The sequence below is a fragment of the Panicum virgatum genome, chromosome 9N, assembly GCF_016808335.1.
Source record: "Panicum virgatum strain AP13 chromosome 9N, P.virgatum_v5, whole genome shotgun sequence".
NCBI classification, from domain to species: Eukaryota; Viridiplantae; Streptophyta; class Magnoliopsida; order Poales; family Poaceae; genus Panicum; species Panicum virgatum.
In genome coordinates this window covers 27946345-27964044 of record NC_053153.1, presented here as the reverse complement: position 1 = coordinate 27964044, position 17700 = coordinate 27946345, and the positions used below count along the sequence as shown (strand labels likewise).

The 17700-nt window shown below is 47.5% G+C and overlaps 1 non-coding gene and 1 pseudogene across 1 annotated transcript; both read right to left on the bottom strand.

Moving 5' to 3' along the window:
- Positions 1 to 1113: 1113 nt before the first annotated feature.
- LOC120688920 lies at positions 1114 to 2461 on the bottom strand (annotated as a pseudogene).
- Positions 2462 to 6409: 3948 nt separating this feature from the next.
- Positions 6410 to 6518, bottom strand: LOC120693728. The gene has a single exon (XR_005683182.1). It is a non-coding gene; the product is annotated as a small nucleolar RNA R71 (small nucleolar RNA).
- Between the last annotated feature and the right edge of the window lie 11182 nt (positions 6519 to 17700).

Sequence of the window (17700 nt, the reverse complement as noted above, 5' to 3'; positions counted from 1 at the left end):
CTCCCAGTTCCCAGTCGCCTCCCTCACGCAGCCACCACCCGCACGCGGCGTCCAGACTCGCCGCCCGCCGGCGACCGGCCTCCACCCTCGCCGGCGACCATCCTCCGACCTCGCCGGCGACGAGGAGCCCCCGCGACGGCGACGAGAAGCCCCGCATCCGGCCTCCAGGCTCCAGCAACAAGTCCTGCGACGGCCCCGAGCCCCCGCGTCCCTCTCTGGCGACCAGCCTCCGCCCTCGCCAGCGACGAGGAACTCCGCATCCGGCCTCCAGCAACAAGTCCCGCGACAGCGACGAAGAGCTGCGCCGAGCCGCGGCTGCTACGCCACGCCCACGACCCCCTGCGACGGCGAATCGTTGACTGCAACCTTGCTCTGCTCGTGCCCCCTGCTTATGTGAGTTCCTCTCCCTCCCCAATCCAATTTAGATCTGAGCTAGTGCGCCCTGCCTTATTGATTTTGTCCAATGTTCATCGTCCAGTATGGTATCTCCAAATTTAGAACCTGTTGCTATCATGTTATTTTGAGTGTAATAGACCTTTAATGTCTCTATGTTGAACTAGAATATCTATTTTGTAATTTATTATGCACTAGTATTATTTATTAAAAAATAGTTAAAACATATCTGCGTATCGGGTTGTTTGGGAAATTGCCGTATCCGCGTATCCGTATCCTTCCGATACCGATACACGTATCCGTATCCGTGCTGCTTAGGTCCTAACATGCACAAAATAACTACTCTGACACATCAACCTGTAAGATATCTGTTTGAGTTTTCTTTGATTCCAACTTGCACAAACCATGTGTCATAGACATCAGCCAAAAGAAACAGTGAACTGGTATCAACCTATCTAATAACAAGATATGACCTTGATTAACAGGTGGAGAAGTAAAGAACTTAGATCAAAATATGTGAAAAAAGCGTATGCTCTGCATCTGGATTAACAAGTATGAAGCAGAGATCTAGGTAGGTAACATCTCAAGAAAAAACTGACATTTTCACAAGCAAAGAGGTAAAGCACAAGGTCAGTATTCACCTTTTTGCCAAGAAAAGATGAAAGATGAGAGGTCAACCTTTTGCCAGGAAAAGGTGCCAACTAGCAAATTTGCAGTCCATTAACCGTTCTTGCTGATAAGTGATAACAGAGCCACCAGTCTCGATTGATGTTACAGTTTTTTTTTTTGCGACTATTGATGTTACAGTTGTAGAGATAAAATCAGCTAATAAATCACACTGACTAATTAGACTCCTTTAATCAGCATCTTCTTGTGAACCAGGATTGATGTAGTTTACCCCTGATAGATGCAGTGTAAAAACACACGACCACCATTGCTGAAACTACCTAATGACATAAGTTCACAAGTATCAAGAACTACTACTAAAAGTCTAATACACTTACCAGTATATCACCGGAGAAGCAACTCCTTGATAACAGAGGGGCAGCTTGTACTGAGATGCTGGAAGCTGTCACTGGCAACAAGTGCCCTTAGATTTTCCGGTGAGCTGAGAAAATCAAAGCATGCTTTCTTGAGCCCGTGGCAATGGTGCTGCTCGGCTAGTGTCAGTATGGTTGCCACTGAGCGCACATCAATGTACTTGCACAACTTCTCTTCACATATCAACTTCAGCCTGTCCATGCCGTACCTATCAGCTGCAACAAGCAGATGCTGAGCCATGGCAGCATCATCATCTTCCTCTCCAGTCATATCTGGAAACATGTCGGTGTATACGAAAAACAGCAAGGCCTTGAACACCCGAGGCTCCATGTCCTGTATGTGAACTAGACCTCCGGAGTCACTTTCTTTCATCATGCCAAAGAGCTCCGCATTGAAGACCGGCGATCGGGCAGCAAGCATCCACCGGTGCGCTGTGAACGTCGCACCGCCCACATCGAACACCACATCCGCGCCCCTACCGGTCTGGAGGAGGCCAGCAAGGTGCCGGTGCATGTCAGACGGGGGAACCTCGATGAAGGCCAGAGGGGTGTCCTCGGTGCGGAACTCGTTGATGACGAGTATGTCGCACCGGACAGCAAAAGAATCATTCTTGAGGTGCTCTGACGCCTCCAACTCTTCCCTCTTGACTAACTTCGAGTAACCACTGCGGCTGTTGAAGCTGTCCGTTTCGTCCAGTTCCACGGGATCCTCCACCACCTCGTCGGCAAAATCGAATTGGTAGTTTGGTACTGCGCCTTCACTGCCTTGGCGACAGTCTCGTCGAGATAAAGATCAATACCAATGTAATCTGCAACCTTCGAGTTGGGCTCGTATCTGAGGAGCCAGCGGTGGCCACCCACGACAAAAGTGCTCGAATTGATGCGCTCACCGGTAGGGAAATTCTTGGTGAGGGAGTGGCCGTCGATCCTGAAGATGTGGTATCCCCACGGGCCCGCGCGGTGTGCGGAACGGCGGCGGAGCCGGACCGCGATGGCTTGCCGCTGCCGCCGGCTTTGGAGGACGACATTGTGGCAAGCCTGGTGAAATCGGGAAATTTCGTGGATTACCCGCCCTCTCCGGCACAACTTGATTACGTGTCGTCGTGTAGGTTTTGCAAGGACACAGCGGCGGAACGCGGCGAAAGATGGAGAAGACATCGGGAAGGAAAGACTTTTGAGCATCTCTTCCCTCTCTTTTTTTGGGCATATGCCCTATGGCAAACACCTCCTTGATGATGAGAGCTTAGCCCAAGTCAATTGTACGTTAAGGCCCATCAGATAGTAGTAAAACACCCTATAGCACAATCTAATATATCAGATCATCATTCATACTGCAATATCATACATATTGGTCGAGTACGTACAAAGAGAACTTTTGGAGTGCCAACAAGTTGGCTTAGTTTCTGGACGTCAAAAGTAGCAATACAACTTCTGAAATCCTCGGCATCACTATCTGCGATTTCTGTTTTGAGCACGCAAGTGAACAGTAACACAAAATAAGGTAAAATGCACTGTCAATCCTTAAACTTGACACGTAGTATCATCTAAGTCCTTAAATTTTCAAAATACACGTTCAGATCCCCAAACTTGCTAAGTCCTTGAATTTTCAAAATTCTCGTTCACTTGAAGTTCAAATCACCATTTTAAAGTTATAATGCAGATGTATTTTTGCCGATGTACAGCTTACATATGGTCCAAAATTTTTTAAAATCTTTGCGCTTATAACTCATATTTTCAAAATTTTATGATTGAATTTTTTCTAATATTTCCTCCAAAATTTATTTCTTTCTATTTTTGTTTTTTACAAATTTTATCATATGAGTCTAATTTACATACCAGTTGTATACACAAATCCTTTTTATTTGAACATATTTGTACAAGTAAATTTGATTTTCTGCGTGTATATACTTTATAAATAATTTTATATTTGAATAATTTATATAACTTTCGAATTAGGTTAAACATCTGTGATTTGAAGCTCATGTGATATGATTAATAAAAGGATTTGAATGTGTATTTTAAAAATTTAAGAATCTAGACGACACCGTAGCCAAATTTAAGTGCAATGCATTTCACTCCACAAAATACATAGAGAATGCAATCCTTTCCAAAATTCATATACATTTATTTAACAACAGACACTGCTAGAAAAACAGCCTTTAGTACCAGTCCCCAACCCCCTATTAGTACCGGGTAGTTGACCGATACCACTTGGCTGGTACTAAATGGCACGTCATTTAGTACTGATCAAGCTGCCCGGTACTAAAGGGTTCCTTTAGTACCGGTCGGTGTTACCGACTGGTACTAAAATCCTTTGTGCCCAAACATAGCTTTTTTATTCCCGCCTCTTTTTTCAGTTTTATTTTCATTCTTTTCTCTTTCCCACACCGTACCACCTGTCGTCACATTCAAGAAATCACATCACAATCACAAATATTACAATCATTCTTTTCTTATTTTCTTGCTTTTTCCTTTCCAACAACACCGGTCATCACAATCAAAAAATCACATCACAATCACAAATATTACAATCACAAATTTCAGAATAATATCTCACAATCACAAAAAAATTTTAAAAAATCACGGAGCAGCTCTCAGCCGCGCGCCGCCGGGAGGGCCGGCCGAGCCCCCGCGCGGAGCCGGGAGGGCGGCCTGCCCCCTATTGACGGCCATTATTTCCTATTTTGACCGTCAACTTCTCGGAAATAACATGAGCTTTACACTATGTTCCATACATATTTTGTCTATTTCTAACAAGCGCAACAAGTTTTGGATGAGTTGTGGTCGTAGGAACTAGTGTACCAAAAATCAGGAAAAATAGACAAAATACCATGCCCACCTGGCACCTCAACATACCATGCCACGAAACTTTGCCAGAGTCATCATGAGCACAAATCCAAGCCAATCCAATTTGGTTCCGTCCAAAATTCACAAACAAAGACCGAAAGGCTTGAGCAATGGAAGGTTGGGTCCACTTTCAGTGTCCAAACGCAGTTTCAAGACATAAACCGCCTTGAGCAAGAATGTGCAACCGTTGATTGATGCGTCGGTGGAACGGAGGGCCGAGAGGAGCCAAACCCAGGCCGGCCAGCCTAAGGGAGGCCATCCGGCCTAACAATCACGTGCTTTGGACCCAATCCTCTTCCACCGACTTCCAGGAGACAATCCAAGCCGTCCACAAAAAGTCGGTGGCCAGATGGTGGGATCCCCAGGCTGGCCGGCCTAGGGGAGGCCGGCCGGCCCCACCTTGCAACGGCTCATGCTCAACTTCGCGTGGAAGTTACATCAACCGTCGTAGTTGCTTACAACACACGCGCTCACCTCATACAGACCTTGGGGCACTATAAATAGAGAGTAAGACCCTCACTCTCAACACACCAAAGGAGCTCTCTTCTCTCATTTTTATTTCCTAGAGTAGGTTAGGTTGTCTAGGAGTTAGAGTCGGGTCGAGCTTGTCTCGGGATTCCGGAGTCGTCATCGAAAGTCGGTATAAGCTCTTGTATCTTTTTCTTTGATATTTATCAATATAAGTTATATTCTTTATCTTTTCGAGTCAGCTTTACTTTCCGCATTTATTTATCTCTCCAAGTTATCTTGCTTGTGTGCGGAAGTAATTTCTTTAGCTTAGGCGTTGTACCTATCTTGTTTATCGGGATCTTACCTTACGGGTTTTCTCGCCCGGACTAGAGTATCTCAAGTTAGTGCTCTAGGTTGAGGGGGATCTCTTTTGTTCGCGATAAGAGAAATCCTAACACCGAGTACGGACGTGGTGTCCGGGCTTAGTGTTAGCTAGAAAGTGTGTTCCACCCCACGGAACCGTTGTGGTAGTCGGTAGGTGGTGACAGCCCTATCCGTCCTTTGTAGTCCACCACGTTCGGGTGTTTTCAAAGCAGTAGTTGCAGGTTGCCATTGGACTCCCCTCTCATCCCTTTCTGGAGTCCTTCCTCTTCCAGCCGACGAAGTAAGCTCTAGGTTCCCGATAACTAGTTAGAAACAAGGTTTAGTCTAGAGAGGCTAGCTCGATAGTTTAGAAGTGTTTTAGGAGTCTTTCTCGCTCGTTGTCCTCCCAGCTGCTTACCTATCTAAGGATTAGAGTCTTCTGTGTCAGACGGTCATCGTTGGCCATTATCTTATCATATCATATCAGGCTTACCCCACTAAGTTAGTCAGTTGATATCCCTAGTAAAGTTTGTCATTTGATTCTTCGATACTCTTTATCCATAGTGCTTCCCTGAGGAAATATACGATACCCTGGAATACTCCAAGGTGAAGTGCTACAGCGGTGATTCTTTGTGCTTGCGGAATCCATATTCTATTGAGCGTAAGAAATGCCAACAAGCATTTCTGGCACCATTGTCGGGGAAGCAATTAGCTAAAGATTCTGTTGAATAGTTTGATAAAATTTACTAGTTTGTCACCGCTAATTTTAGCGGGATTACCATTGCTCTCGGTGTCTTTGTGATTTCTGCGGAGCAGTGCAGGACCAAGTTCGATCTACCATATCACTTCAACTCAGATCCAGAAAGAATTGGGTGAATTGCTTGACGCATAGTCATCCTATCAGAAGAAATTTTCTTAGGATCAAGGTTTGACAACACCAGCTTCAATACCCATGGCTCAGAAGACACTCCGTCAATTCCTAGCCCCGTCCAATAGCCATATCCCTATTGGACTGAACAATTACCAAGGCACTGATGGCTTTGAGATAAAGACTAGGCTTGTCAACATGGTTCAAGCAAGTCCCTTCTGCGGAAAGGCATCAGAGGATACCCACGCTCATCTACAGAATTTTTTGGAAGTGAGCAGCATAATCAACCCAAGAAGCACTACGATAGATAATGTTCGTCTTCGACTATTCCCATTCTCTTTGCTTGGGAAAGCAAAGACGTGGTTCTACACCTACAAGGACGTGTCCGACACTTGGAATGCATGCTCCAATGCTTTTCTGGTCAAGTACTTTCCGGTGGGCAAAACCAATGCCGTTCGGAATAGGATTTCTAGTTTTGAACAACTCCAGGACGAGACAGTCCCGGAAGCCTGGGAACGTCTTCAGGAATACATTACAGCATGCCCACACCACGGCATGGAAGAATGTCTTATCATTCAGAACTTCTTCCATGGCCTGAACCAGCGATCGCAAGATCACATGGACACAGCAGCGGGAGGAGCATTCCTCTCCCTCAATGTTACAAGAGCTAGAATGCTCATCGACAAGGTTGCTTCCAACCAGAGTTGGAAGAGAGATAGGCAGCCGGCTCATGCAAAAGGAATACATGAAATCGACAGTATCGATATGCTGGCGGCCAAGATGGATCTTCTCATAAAAAAGCTGGAATCTCCACACCAGGAGGTTAACCAGATTATGGAGCCTCAGATGACATGTGAGAAATGTGGCAATACTAGACACTCGGGCAAATCTTGCCCATTCGCTCAAGAGGACGAGAACTCCATTGGGAACAACACTCCTAATGACTCAGACTGTCGTCCTTAGCAAGGTTGGAATACTAAGCCCCACCTCCCCTTCGGCCAACAGCAAGGTATCAATTTTAATAATAGTTTTCAGCCCTCGCTTAAAGACTTCATGAATGGCCAAAAACAAATGAGTGACAACATTAGTGAGAAATTTCTTGCTAATGGTAAAATTCTTGAGTCTTTGGCTATGCAAATAGATGGGTTTAACTCTGTTATTAAACATCAGTTGAGTTTCAACAAATTGATAGAAACTAAAGTAACTCAACTGGCCTCTTAACCACGGCACGGGGAAGCTATCCGGGCAATCGGAAGTGACCCCGAAAGAAAGTGTGAATGTGGTAGCTGTGCGGGCAAGACAATCCGCACAGAAACCACATCTTCCGCAGGATGCAGGTATACCATCCTGCCTTAACCATGACACGGGGGAACTATCCGGGCAACCGGATGTGACCCCAAAAGAAAGTGTGAGTGCGGTAGCTGTGTGGGCAAGACAATCCGCACAGAAACCACCTCTTCCGTAGGATGCAAGTACACGGTGGAAGACCGTAACCGCTAGGAAGACCGTAACCGCTAGGAATACCGATGTTGAAGACGGAGTGCCGGAGGAGGCCGAAGAATCCAACACCATTGCTACCCAGGAAGACCCCATGGAACCCCCTAGAACTTCACGTGACTATCACGATACAACCGCCTTACCGTTTCTAGAGCGGAGAAGGAGGCCGGTGGCCGACGAGCAATTCGGCAAGTTCGTCGTGGTAACTAAGAATTTTTATGGAAACATACCACTTCTTGATACTATGCAGGTTCCCACGTATGCCAAGTATCTCAAGGATATCCTTGGCAATAAGAGGGTCCTGCCGACCACCGAGGTCGTCCAGCTTACAGATGAGTGTAGCACAGCTATACTCAATCCTCTCATGGAGAAGAAGAAACCAGGATGCCCCACCATCACATGTTCCATCGGAGCTCAACACTTTAAGCACGCTCTTTGCGATCTGCGAGCAAGCATCAGCATCATGTCAAAGGTAATTTATGATAAACTTAACCATCATGCGCTTGCTCCTACTGCCATGTGTTTGTAGCTAGCAGACCAATCAGTTCGTCATCTCGCGGGGATCACCAAGGATATTCCGGTGAAAATACGGAATTTCTTTGTCCCTGTTGATTTTGTCATTCTCAACATGGGAGTCGACACTGAGATCCCTCTCATATTGGGGAGGCCATTCTTGAGCATGACAACTGCATACATTGATGCGGGAGTTGGAGTAATCCAACTCAACATCAATGGGCAGAAGGAGAGATTCGGTTTTAGACTGAAGAATGAACAATGATCACAGATCAAAAGTTTCAACCGGAAGGAATTCGTGAAAGAGCTGGAGAAGCCGTATTCCCTCATCGAATTCGTGGAGAATCTTCGAACTCGAGAGGAGATCAAGGTGTATAACCAACGGAACGCGAAGCGGAATATCCAACGTAAGAATTTTCTAGAATTTGGGAAGAAAGAGATCGAAGTAACTCTGCCTACACGAAAGGTGTAGCAGAAGAAAGCGTCGCCACCAATGTCTCCATCAGGTGACGACGACCAAACCCAAAGTATGGATAGTCTTGCTCAGGACGAGAAACTCGAGCCCTTGCCATGAGGTACGTGGTAGTTAATCCATTCTTGCATTTGCATATGGGATAGTTTATATTCTTGCATAGTTTTTCCTTTCACATCATGGCATGTTTAACTTCTCGCAAATGCATTCTTTCGATTTTACACTGCATATGAAAAAAAAACGACCAAGATGGCAGACCTACTGAGCTTCATTCAAGCTTGGGGGGGGGGGGTGCCCATGTATTCAGGTAAGTCATCCGACCTATCCTTTCATCTTGTGTCCTAAAAAAAGTTAGTTTAAATCATTCAAAAACTCAAAAAATAAAAGTAAAAGTATAAAATAAAGTAAAAACAAAATAAATAAATTAAAATACAAAAAAATATGTTTCATGCTTTGAATAAAACTCCCAACTCATATGTATGGAAATATGTGTAAGCTCTTATTATGGAGATGATGAATAGTTGCTCTATCCATGCTTTGTAAGTGCCTCGTATACAACTGTTTACTCTCCTAGTACTTGAACTAGATGGCACATAAGTAGTCCCACTAAAATCTGGTTGTGTGGGAGCATGAGCTTGATTTTCTAGTCTAAGTTGTTGTGAGATTTGAGATGGCTCGAATCGGAATAAAACTGCATGCTCTAGTAGTGTACCTCTCGGAATTTCTTTAAAATGAAACATGGTAAAGACTTCCCCTTTGGTTTACATGTCCTACCCAAAGCCATAACGTTTTATCATATTAATCTATAAAAGCTATCTTGAGTTATTTTGAGCTTTGCCAAATGGTGAGTCCGTTCAAGGAAGGTGCTTGTTATCTACCGATTTTTCTCCTTTGCATAGCCATTGTTTTGCTAGCCTCAAAATGTCTGGCATATCAATTACCTACTCCGGGTATTGATATCCACCTTCGCCAGACAATTCCACTCACAACAAAATCCAAAATCTCCACAGTGAACCTATCCATCTCGAATGGTCTATCCATGCAATGCTCCCTTCCAATAACTCTATTCTCATGGAGTATGGGTCATCTTCTTAAAAAAAAATTGGAGCTGAAGTGATGAAAAAAGGAGACAAGACCCATACCTCCACTCAAAAGAGTTGAAATAAGGGGCTCAAATAAAAAGACCAAAATTCTCTAATTGTGAGTCCATTTCCTCCCTCTCCCCTGAATATTTTACCTTCCATAAGATCGGGATTTGATCGAGTACCAACCATCTGCGAACCACTCTTCGAGTCAGCAACACTGATAACCAAGGTATGCTACATGCTCCCTACCTAAAACTCCACATATCAGCCTTAGAGTAGGAAAAAGATGGTCAAATTCTTCGACCATGGTGAGGATCATACACCTTGAGCGACTTGAAAGTACCATCGGGGAATCTTAAACCACTTTTGAAAAACTTGCAAAACTCTGAGATAGGAACCTGAACAGGAGGCAGCAAAGATTCCGGTGAAGGTTGTTCAATCTCTCAACCGCCCAAGACAAGGGATGAAATGCGAGTAAGCCCCATCTCCAGAAACCAAGGTATGAGCCAACTTATTCAAAGTACAAATGGGTTAGAGTAATATGTTGTGCATAAGATTTCTACAAGGTATGAGCATTGATGCAACTCTTGATCCACCGAGCCTCAGCTTCGACTTTGCTCGAGGACGAGCAAAAATTTTAAGCTTGGGGGGGGGGTGTTGACGGCCATTATTTCCTATTTTGACCGTCAACTTCTCAGGAATAACATGAGCTTTACACCATGTTCCATACATATTTTGCCTATTTCTAACAAGTGCAACAAGTTTTGGATGAGTTGTGGTCGCAGGAACAAGTGTACCAAAAATCAGGAAAAATGGACAAAATACCAGGCCGACCGGCCTACCCTAGGCCGGCCGGCCAGGCACCTCAATATACCATGCCACGAAACTTTGCCAGAGTGATCATGAGCACAAATCCAAGCAAATCCAATTTGGTTCCATCCAGAATTCACAAACAAAGACCGAAAGGCTTGAGCAATGGAAGGTTGGGTCCACTTTCAGTGTCCAAACACAGTTTCAAGACCTAAACCGCCTTGAGCAAGAATGTGCAACCGTTGATTGATGCGTCGGTGGAACGAAGGGCCGAGAGGAGCCAAACCCAGGCCGGGCGGCCTAACAATCACGTGCTTTGGACCCAATCCTCTTCCACCAACTTCCAGGAGACAATCCAAGCCGTCCACAAAAAGTCGGTGGCTAGATGGTGGGATCCCTAGGCCGGCCGGCGTAGGGGAGGCTGGCCGGCCACACCTTGCAGCGGCTCGTGCTCAACTTCGCGTGGAAGTTACATCAACTGTCCTAGTTGCTTACAACACACGCGCTCACCTCATACCGACCTTGGAGCACTATAAATAGAGAGAAACACCCTCACTCTCAACACACCAAAGGAGCTCTCTTCTCTCATTTTTAGTTTCTAGAGTAGGTTAGGTAGTCTGGGAGTTAGAGTCGAGTCGAGCTTGTCTCGCAACATGCATTTATTTATATCTCTAAGTTATCTTGCTTGTGTGCAGAAGTAATTTCCCTAGCTTCGGTGTTGTACCTATCTTGTTTATCAGGATCTTACCTTACAGGTTTTCTCGCCCGGACTAGAGTATCTCAAGTTAGTGCTCTAGGTTGAGGGGGATCTCTCCTGTTCGCGACAAGAGAAATCCTAACACCGAGTACGGACGTGGTGTCTGGGCTTAGTGTTAGCTAAAAAGTGTGTTCCACCCCACAGAACCGTTGTGCTAGTCGGTAGGTGGTGACAGCCCTATCCGTCCTTTGTAGTCCACAACATTCTGGTGTTTTCATAGTAGTAGTTGCAGGTTGCTGTTGGACTCCCCTCTCATCCCTTTCTGAAGTCATTCCTCTTCTAGCCGCCGAAGTAAGCTCTAGGTTCTCGATAACTAGTTAGAAACAAGGTTTAGTTTAGATAGGCTAGCTCGATAGTTTAGAAGTGTTTTAGGAGTCTTTCTCGCTCGTTGTCCTCCCAGCTGCTTACCTCTCTAAGGATTAGAGTCTCCTGTGCCAGACGGTCATCGTTGGCCATTATCTTATCCTATCATATCAGGCTTACCCCCACTAAGTTAGTCGGTTGATATCCCTAGTAAAGTTTGTCATTTGATTCTTTGATACTCTTTATCCATAGTGCTTCCCTGAGGAAATATACGATACCCTGAAATACTCCAAGATGAAGTGCTACAGCGGTGATTCTGTGCGCTTGCGGAATCCATATTCTATTGAGCGTAAGAAACGCCAACACCCCCGCGCCCTGCCGGAGGGCGGCCTGCCCCCGTGTGCCGCCGGAGGGCCGGCCTGGCCCCCACACGCCGCCGGGAGGGCGGCCTGCCCCCGCGCGCCACCGGAGGCCGGCCTGGCCCCTGCGCGCCGCCGGGAGGGCAGCCTGCCCCCGCGTGCCTTTGGAGGCCGGCCTGCCCCTGCGCGCCACCGGTAGGGCAGCCTGCCCCCGCACGCCGCCGGAGGGCTGCCGTGGCCCCACGTGGCCACCACCGGAGGCCAGCCTGGCCACCGTGCGTCGCCGGGAGGCGGGCCTGGCCCCCCGCGCCCTGCAGACTGCCTGAGGAGAGGGAGGAAGGGAGAGAGAGGATGAGAGGAAGTAGGAGAAAGAAGATAGAGATAAGAAGATGTGTGTGTTAGGATCGATGGACCAAGAGGGGGGGGGGGGTGAATTGGGCCTTTTTCAAATTTCTAAGATAGATAAAACAACCTTAACCTATGCAATGCTAGTAAGGCTCAATTCACCAACCGGCTAAACAAAGCAAACTACACAAGCTACCAAAGATATGAAACTAAGCAAGGTAGAGCTAAGCTATGATCTCTAAGGTCAAGCACATGAAAGAATGCATGAAAGTAAGTGCTTGAAATGAAAGAGAGTGCAAGAGACAACCGGATTTTTTTCCGTGGTGTCGATGTGTTGGCACACACCCCTAATCCACGTTGTGACACTCACTAAGAGTCTTATCACCTCCCATGTCACCGAGACTTGGGCGCTCACTAAGAGTCTCCGTTCACCATCCCGGCGTGGTGGAGCTCAAGCCACGTACAATCTTCTTCTCCGGGCTCCCACAATCCTTGGCAAGCTCCGCGAGAAACACCTCGATCACCAAGATCGCCTAGGTGATGCCAATCACCAAGAGTAACAAGCTAAGGCCTTCACTTGAGCAAGAACCGATCACCAAGAGCGGATGCACACAAGCTTCTCTCTACTCAAGTCCTTAATCTTGCTTCTTGATTGATTGAATGAACAAGTATGTGAATGATGAAGCTCAAGGTGGCTCTTGACTATAGTATGAGTGTATGGATGTTGCCTGGTGTCAAGAGTAGCAAAATGACCCATTGGAGGGGTATATATAGGCAGCCCACACGAATAGAGCCGTTGGACAAAAGCTGCCAGAAAACTGCGTAGCGCCGGTTAATCCGACGTCCCTCCAACAGTCATCGTCGGTTTAACCGGTGAATGTAAACTGCCCCTTCTGAAAACTAGCCGTTATGACTTGAGCAGATTAACCGACGTATCATCGGTTTAACCGGTGAGTGTAGTTGTCCACTGATCAACTGAAAAACCAAGTCTCTGGACAACTGCACCGACGTTAACTCAAACCTATCGTCGGTTTAACCGGTGGGTACAACTTCTGAAGTCCTTGGAAAAACCATCTCACTGGTCAATTGCACCGACGTCCCATTTCAAACATCGTCGGTTTAACCGGTGTATAGAACTTGAAATACCCTGGAAAAACCAACTCTAGACTAATGCACCGATGTTAAATTCAAACACGTCAGTTTAACCAGTGTATTGACTTGTCCAGACTCTGTTGACTTCGTTTAACCGATGTATAGAAAATTGAGGTCGTCGGTTAAACCGGTGTATAGACTTTTTCTGATTTTGTCTTTTCTGATTTGAGTCTTTGAATGAAATCCAAATATTCTTGAGATATAGTTTGAGAACCACTTATTTGAACTTCTAGAAACCTGAGTGACCATTGTGTGCATCCATTTTCAAATGACCATGTCCATGCTCAAGTTACTTAGCCTTAACCCCTCTTAATAGTGCGATCACTACAAAACTATAAAACCTATACTAACCTAAGTGTCCTTCTCAACCTTATGACACTTAGGACTAGAAAGATCCTTAGTCTTGACATATATAAGAGTTGAATACCGAGATCACCTTTTTTGAATAAAGAAATTGAGGGGCCTCTTTTGACATATGACCAAATGAGCGATAATGATCTATTAAGCTGCACAAACTCATTAGTCACAATAATGGTTGTCATTAATCACCGAAACATACCTTGAGAGCAGTGAGCTCGGACGGCTGAGTCACCTGGGACTCAGAGACTGTAGCAGCTGCTGAAGTCGGAGGAGCTGGCTCTCCGGACCCTCCTGCCTCGTGGTCGTGACTGGCTGGGGCAGCTGGAGGAAAGTACTCTACGTCCTCGGAGGAGTCTGACTCAAGCTCAGACCAGTGAATCTCATCATCTCCCCCGGGAAGCTGTGGCTCGGCTGCCAGGAGTGCCTCATCCTCCTCTGCCACTCGTGCCTGTACCTCTGGTGACAGTCGTGCCATCGCAGCTCTGTCTGTGTGTCTGCCCCTCCTCCTGTCCTGTGGAGCTGTGGGTCGGTAGACAGGGAACCTGGGAGCCTCGTCGTGACGGTAAGGGGCGCTGATGGGTGACTCTGCTGGCACTATCGTAGAGCATATGTAACTGATCCAGTGCCCATAAGGAAACTGTCGCACCACACCCATCCCATCAGCGATCACATTCTCGATCTCAGCCAGAATAAAGTCAACTAAATCAAATGGCTCGTGAGTGAGGATGTGTAGGAGCAAGAGCTGCTGCAAACCTGTGAACCCCTCTGGGTAGCCAGTCCTCGGTAACAGAGTCCTCCGGAGTGCCATGTGAATAGCATATGCCTCTGGAGTCAGCAAGCTCGGCACTCTGGCGTAAGAGGCTGGGAACGGCTGGCGGAAGCACTGAGAGATCGCCTCGTGAGAAGGAGCAATCCCACCAACCATCGCCCTGCGGGGTGGATCTGAGTCTCGGTAAACCCTCTCGTGCAACGAGACGTCGACCAGGTCAACTCCAAGTATACCAGCAATGGTCGCCCTTGACAATCCAAAGTCCTGCCCTCCAAACATGAAGTGCATGGCTCTGCGCTCAGGTGCTATCCAAGCTGTGGTGTAGAACACTTTGACCCAGTCCTCGATATAACGGTTCTGCTCCATCTCTAGCAGCCTGGGCAGTCCTCTGAAGTGAGCGAAGTGTGCTCTCACGTCTGCTCCCCCTGCGGCTGTCCTCAGTGAGACCCAGTCAAGTACCCTGTGCGGGAAGATCCGGTGGCCCCTCCGCTGGTAAGTCTCGTAGAAGCTGGCCTGTAGCAGAGTCCAGAACCTCCTGTCGACTCTGCTGTCTTGGGTCACTGGGAACCAGACCTCCTCCTCAACACTCCACCTGAGCCTCTTGACCTTGGCCGCATTGGCTCGGGTCAAGTTCTGGAGCATCACACCTATCTCCAGACGCACAACAGTGTCCATATGGAACACTGCGCGCTCGGCCTCTAGGGCCTCGGCTCTGCGAGCTGCTGCTGCTGCTGCTGCTGACCTGCGGGGCTCCTGTGGCTGGTGTCCTCCCCGAGTCCTCGGTCCAGTGCGACGCTCTGTCGCTGGCGGGGAACCTCCCTCAGACGACTGCTGTGGAGAACTCTGCCCCTCTGACTGTGCTGCCTCTAAGTCAGAACCATCTGAATCTGTCGCTGCTGCTGCTGCTGTCGCGGCTCTGGTGGCCCTGGCACCTCTGACTCTGCCCATACCCCTGCCTCTGGCCCTGCCCCTGGCGGGCGGATCCCTGATCGCGAACGGGCGAGCACGGCCTGACGCCTGCTCCTCGGCGGCCTTGGCCACCATCTCGGCCCTCTCGGCCTCCTTCTCTGCACGAGTCCGCTTGCGAGCGGGCTTCTCGACCACAACTTCCTTTCCCTTCCTCTTCTCGCGACCCATCTTGTTCAGACAATCTATCGAGCACTTGGCGAGCACTTGCTGCGGCTGCGGCGTGAATGGCGTGGAGGCGTGGAGCACGGCGGCACTTGGCGATGGAGGCACGTGCGGGCGGCGCTGGAGCACAGAGGCGCGCGAGAGCGGCGCAGGTGCGCACGGGCGGCGCTGGGCGAGCGCGAGGGCGCGCGGTCGGCGGCTTGGAACGGCGGCGCGAGGCAGCAGCGGTGTGGAACGGCGGCGGCGCGGTGTGAAGCGGCGGCTGAGGCGGTGCGCAGGCGGCGGCGAGGTGGAACGGCGGCGGCGGCGCGAAGGGAAGGCGGCGGCGGTGATGCGGAGTCGGGGAAAACAAGAGGAGAGAGGCAAGCGTCCGCGGGCAAGACACATATATGACAGGTGGGACCCGCGATTTTCTTTAACACCGGTCGATCCGACACCTAGGGTTTGAGCGCCGGTTGATTGCGTCGGTGCAGTTCACCCGAGACTCCTGCAGATCTGAAACTGAACGCCGGTTGAACCGATGATATGCAATTTGTACTCGTCGGTTGATTGCAGCTAACACCGGTTGATTGATAGGTCTGCTATGTGTTTGTGATCACCGGTTGATCCGATGCTCTGACTTTTGTATACGTCGGTTAAACGCCTGAAACTGCCTGAGCTGAGACCAAACTTTAGTAACGCCGGTTAAACCGATGGTTATAAATCCATTGAGCATCGATTTAACCGGTGCAGCCGAAAAAACCCCTCACTCAGCTCACTCTTCTATGCTTAGTCCAATAAACTTATAAGATTCAAATAAACTCAAGTTAATGGACTTGCATAGGCGACTTTACCCCTCAAAATAAATAGGGTAGCACACTAGCTTAAATAATTTTCTTTTCAAACAAGGAAAAGCCGCAAGAGAGACAAAGCGCCAAATAAAATGTATGAGCCATGTCATAGGAATATTGAAGATAGAAAGCTTCAAACTCATCATGACATTGCTCACTAGGCAATAACGCACCCAACACTTTGCTCTTTTCACTTTTCATGAATTAAGATCTTGTATATGAAACAAGTCTCATTTTCATCAAGTGATCTCCTTTGTGACGCTTACGCATGCAATGATAATGCAAACTACAACCACATGCGAAAGTAAAGTAAACATGAAGTGCACATCTATATGACAAGTAATGCATAGCAAGAATTTAAATTCTACTTGTCAAGTTTGAACCCACGGGAAGCTTCTTCATGATGAGCCTTTCTACAAGCCTAGAGGAAAACAAGTGGACCACCACCTCTAGCTAAACCCTTGCTCATCACTATCTTACCATGGTTAAACAAGTGTCCTATATGTATGCATTTTTCTATATGTCATGGCAACTTACATGACGTTTGCCGCATCTAACACATTAATCTCATTCCTTAGCCTAACAAAGGTACTCTCGTCTAAAGGTTTTGTGAAAATATCCGCCAATTTCTCCTCGGATCTCACACCTTGAAGAGATATGTCTCCTTTGGCTTCGTGATCACGCAAGAAGTGATGGCGAATATCAATGTGCTTTGTGCGAGAGTGTTGAACCGGATTCTTGGCAATTTTTACGGCACTTTCATTGTCACAAAGGAGTGGTATCCTATCTAGTTTCACACCAAAGTCCAAAAGGGTTTGCTTCATATATAGAATTTGGGCACAACATGCACCGGCCGCTATATATTCCGCTTCCGCGGTGGACAAAGCCACGGAATTTTGCTTCTTACTCGACCAAGAAACTAGAGAACGCCCAAGCAAGTGGCAACCCCCGGAGGTACTCTTGCGATCCACACGGCTTCCGGCAAAATCCGAATCCGAGTATCCCAAGAGATCTAAGCTAGCGCCTTTGGGGTACCACAAGCCTATGCTAGGAGTGTGTTTGAGATACCGAAGGATCCTATTCACAGCCGAAAGGTGTGATTCCTTTGGGTTAGCTTGAAAGCGGGCACACAAGCACACACTAAACATTATATCGGGCCTAGATGCGGTAAGGTAAAGCAAAGACCCTATCATAGAACGATAGAGGGATTGATCAATCGGTTTACCGTCCACATCCAAGTCGAGATGCCCATTAGTTGCCATGGGTGTCTTGATTGGCTTGCACTCATCCATCTTGAACTTCTTCAAGATATCTTTAGTATACTTTTCTTGATGGATGAATGTCCCTTCCTTCATT